At 44.1% G+C, this 4,857-nt stretch overlaps 1 pseudogene; it reads right to left on the bottom strand.

The window, feature by feature from the left end:
• Window positions 1-325: 325 nt before the first annotated feature.
• On the bottom strand, window positions 326-4,584 carry LOC135521633 (dermatan-sulfate epimerase-like protein; annotated as a pseudogene).
• Window positions 4,585-4,857: the final 273 nt, after the last annotated feature.

The following is a 4,857-nucleotide window of genomic DNA, read 5'->3' as shown; positions in this document are numbered from 1 at the left end:
GTATGAAAGAGATAATCAACTCGGGGCTCTATGGATTCTCTGGTAAATAATGCCACTCCGTGGAAGGTCAATTCCACTCCGCTCGCGTGAGTGGTAAACACCTTCCATCTTCTATGTTGTTCAATATTTTCCATAGAACGCATAGCCCCTCATTGATTATCACTTAATTATACAACATATATATATTTTTTACCTAGGGTTCTTCAACCCCATCAGTGATTCAGATTACTGATGACATCACTAGATTACTGGTCAGTGCAAAATTCTACATTAGAGCTACAAACAAGACAACCTCACATCAGCTGACCTGCAGCAGTAACGTTAACTAGCTGATAAACCTGGAGTACCCAAGTCTTTTCATGACCACCCCACATGTGTCCTCTATCAGTCTGATGTCCTTGCGAGGCATGTTCTGCCTCCATATGTTAATGTTAGCTGGTGATATGTCCCCCTCGTACATCAAGTTGTACACGTTTGTGGAGGTGGTGAAGATGAGCTGGTTGAGGGCCACCGGTGTGACCGGCACCGCCAGGAACATGTGTACCCTTTCAGCCGTCTCCTGGGGGGAAAGTGACGATGTCCTCAAACCTCACCTGGAGATATGCCTCTACTGGGAGGCTCCCACTGACCCTGAGCACTGCGCAGTGTGTGCCAGCCACAGGTGGGCCAGCAGGAGGACAGCGTTGACCTCGGAGTGGGCCAGGAGCTGCCGGATCATTCAGAACTCCGGGGCTAAGGCTGAGCACCCGTCTCTGGTACTGCAACCATCCTCCTCTAATATCAGGGATAGGTGTTGGGGAATGTTCTTAAGGGAGTAAAGGCAAGGCTTTACTGTCAACCTCTTGAAACTCTGGGGGCGCTATTTCATTTTTGGATGAAAAACGTTCCCCTTTTAAACAATATATTTTGTCACAAAAAGATGCTCGACTATGCATATAATTGATAGCTTTGGAAAGAAAACACTCTGAATTTTCCAGAACTGCAAAGATATTATCTGTGGGTATCCTAGAACGGGAGCTACACGCAAAACCAAGATGAAACGGCAATCAGGAAATCAGCAGGATTTTTGAGGCTCTGTTTTCCATTGTCTCCTTATATGGCTGTGAATGTGAGAGGAGTGAGCCTGCCCCATCTATTGTTTCCCCAAGGTGTCTGCAGCATTGTGACGTATTTGTAGGCATATCATTGGAAGATTGACCATAAGAGACTACATTTTCCAGGTGTCCGCCCGGTGTCCTCCGTCGAAATTGGTGCGTCATTTTCAGCTGCTGGTATTTTTCCATGCGATTCTGAGGGGAAAGCAGGCTTCCACGAAATGCATATCAATGAAGAGATATGTGAAAAAACACCTTGAGGATTGATTCTAAACAACGTTTGCCATGTTTCGGTCGATATTATGGAGTTAATTCGGAAAAAGTTTGACGTTTTGGTGACTGAATTTTCGGTTCGTTTCAGTAGCCAAATGTGATGTACAAAACGGAGCGATTTCTCCTACACAAAGATTCTTTCAGGAAAAACTGAACATTTGCTATGTAACTGAGAGTCTCCTCATTGAAAACATCCGAAGCTCTTCAAAGGTAAATGATTTTATTTATTTGGTTATCTGGTTTTTGTGAAAATGTTGGGTGCTAAATGCTACGCAAAATGCTAAGCTAGCTTGCAATACTCTTACACAAATGCTTGATTTGCTATGGTTCAAAAGCATATTTTGAAAATTTGAGATGACGTGTTGTTAAGAAAAGGCTAAGCTTGAGAGCTAGCACATTCATTTCATTTCATTTGCGATTTTCATAAATAGTTAATGTTACGTTATGCTAATGAGCCTGAGGCTATAACTGGATACAGGTTTTTTTCATAGCCAAACGTGAACAAAACGGAGCGATTTGTCCTACACAAATAATATTTTTTTGAAAAACTGAACATTTGCTATCTAACTGAGAGTCTCCTCATTGAAAACATCTGAAGTTCTTCAAAGGTAAATGATTTTATTTGAATGATTTTATTGTTTTTGTGAAAATGTTGCTGGCTGAATTCTAGGCTTATAGCTATGTTAGCTATCAATACTCTTACACAAATGCTTGTTTAGCTATGGTTGAAAAGCATATTTTGAAAATCTGAGATGACAGTGTTGTTAACAAAAGTCTAAGCTTGAGAGCAAATATATTTATTTAATTTAATTTGCGATTTTCATGAATAGTTAACGTTGCGTTATGCTAATGAGCTTGAGGCTATAAATAGAATCCCGGATCTGGGATTGCGCGACGCAAGAAGTTAAAGAGCATGAGATAGATCCATGCCCGGGGGTCTCTGACTATATTGATGGCCCTCAGGGACGGGCCCACCACCTCCTGAATGAAGGGGAGTTTGAAACCCCAGCTGTCACTCCTCATGTTGAGGAGTGTTTTGTTTGGGAACAAGTCGCATCCCTAGGCCATATCGAATTATCTGACTGTCCTCCATTTTGGCATAACCCCCAAATCCTAAATAACTTAATCTTGCTCCTATGTCTTTATAGTTTGTGACAATGGAACTATTTTCTCTGTGTTGTTTATAATTAGAGATAGCCTGACACCATTTTTGCTATTGTCCAGAAATCTAAAGTTGGACACTTTGACATAAGGTCCATGCGTCACATAGGCCACTCTGCTTACTGTGCCCCTCATGGGGAAAGTGACATTAAGATACTGTGTCCACCTCTTTTTGAACTCTGCCGCCTGCTCTGCCTCCTGTACCCTAGTGTCTGGGCTGAGACCCTGACTGTCAAACCAGAACATTTTATAATGGTGCATCCCACACATCCATCAATGCCCCATTGTACTTGTCCATGAATTTATAGGGGACATATTTAAAGTCTATATCGAGGGTGTGGAAGAACGCACTCTGAGGTGACGGGTGAATCGTCCCACTTCTCGACATTGTCCAGTACTAGCAAGGTCTGGGAATTGAGCAGCACCAGGGCCCTGTACACACTCCTTAACCATATGGAGGCAGACACTGCTTCCCCGCTCACAAACATGGTGTCTCTATGGGAGGAGGCAGCGACCAGCTCCCCAGCTGCATCTCCCACCCCTTCATCTGTCCAACGCAGCCACTTAGCACACTCCCCCAGCTGGCCCTCCCATGGGGCATAACACTGGCTGCTGGGAGAGGGGCCAAACACCAGCACATTGTTCAGATAACTGTACTTAGGCCCGTAAAGTGCTTCAGACACAAATACCTGTCCGTTAGGGGCAAACGTGAAGGAGTTTTGGTCTGGGTGCTCATGCCCTGGGTTGATCTATTCCAGCTGTCCAGCCATGAATATGGCTTTGCATGAGAATGTCATACACGGCACGGCCACCCAGCTTCCCAGATTTGAAAGAGACAAACGTATTACCCTGACCATTGGTCAGCCCAGCTCCGTACGTCACCACACCCCAGTTGGAGAAAATATGCATCCTGGCTTTGCCAAAGCCATGGGGAGGCTGTGGAGTGAGATGGGCATTGTACCAGATGTACTCCTTGTGAAGGGTAGTCCAGTGCTGAGCAGAGGATTGGCCCATGGGACCGTCCTTGGGCCTGTGCTTTCTAATCTGCTGGGCGAGCCAGTTCCCAGTGCCATTTCCAATAACAAATGTGTCTAGGAACACCAGCTGGCTCTCTGGGCCGTAGAACCAGTTCTAGTTGGAGTTGGCGATGCCCACAGTCCTCTGGAAGCCTGGCAGCAGGGTGGCATAGTAGAACCAGAAGTGTTCCCGCAGCCAGTTGTTCTGTGTGTTGTCAATGTTGGAAATTACGTTGAGCTAAGAACACATACTGCGTGATAGACTTGGCCTTGTAGCTTCCATAAGCCACACCCTCATCTAGTGACCCGTACACAATGTGGTTTAGGAGAAACATGGTCTTCTCCATATAATTGACTGATACCTGTTTCCAGACCATTGTTGCTGGGTCGTCATGTGTGCCGACCACAATAGCTAATATATTAGTGGTTTGATGATTTTGGAGATACTGTTTCCCCAAACCCCTTATACTTAGACGTCTCATACAGCTCCTCTGTCTCAGACCAAATTCTCTTGAGGTAAACATCCCGTCTGTCCTCATCAAGGAAATAGTAAATAAAGTCATAGGCTGTGGCAAACCCAGTGAGTGAGTGTGCCATCGGCACCTCGTCATTGGGAGCGCTGATCACTTTCCGTGACGGGTAATTTGTCATTTTATCCATAAACTTGATGAGAAACTGCAGGGCACCTGAGTCCTCTGGGCACAGCAGACAATACAGAGTGAGGGGGGTAGGTTGTTCCCGTATTTCTCATTCCACTTGCTAGTAAACTCCTCATGTTTTGCAGGGGGTACGTAAAGGGGCTTGTTGGATAGCATGGTCATGACCGCTGCTCTGATTACTTTGAAAATATGGCTGTGAGTGCTGGAGGATCTTTGCCTCAAAACCTGTACATTCACTTGATTGAAATATAGGTTGGGATGAGAATCAGTAGATTTAAGTTTTCGATGCCCTGATGCTTTGCCCTGAGTGAGTTTGAGAGGCACCAGATCTTCCGTAAAAATATCTTTGTCTGAAGTGTTGAAGACACTGGAAAATGCCATTCCCACTGCCAAGAGTGCCAATAAAAATATAATGCACCCAATCCACTTTTTTACCATGGTCCAAGACATTTTTGTCATTGTTTTGTTTATATTATCATCCCTTTTTAAAGGCTGGGTGGAAAATGATTTTCCTTAGTGATAACAACAGTTTCAAGTCTTTTCTTAAAGCATTAGAAATGTATTTTGGAGACATATTCAAATTATTTATGTTTTCTGATATTATCAGAAGAAATATCAGAAACTCTCAATTTACATTCTACAAAAAAACTACAG

The sequence above is a fragment of the Oncorhynchus masou genome, chromosome 30 (assembly GCF_036934945.1).
Source record: "Oncorhynchus masou masou isolate Uvic2021 chromosome 30, UVic_Omas_1.1, whole genome shotgun sequence".
NCBI lineage: Eukaryota > Metazoa > Chordata > Actinopteri > Salmoniformes > Salmonidae > Oncorhynchus > Oncorhynchus masou.
Note: the sequence above shows the minus strand (reverse complement) of the source record. Positions and strands in the feature narration are given on the sequence as shown.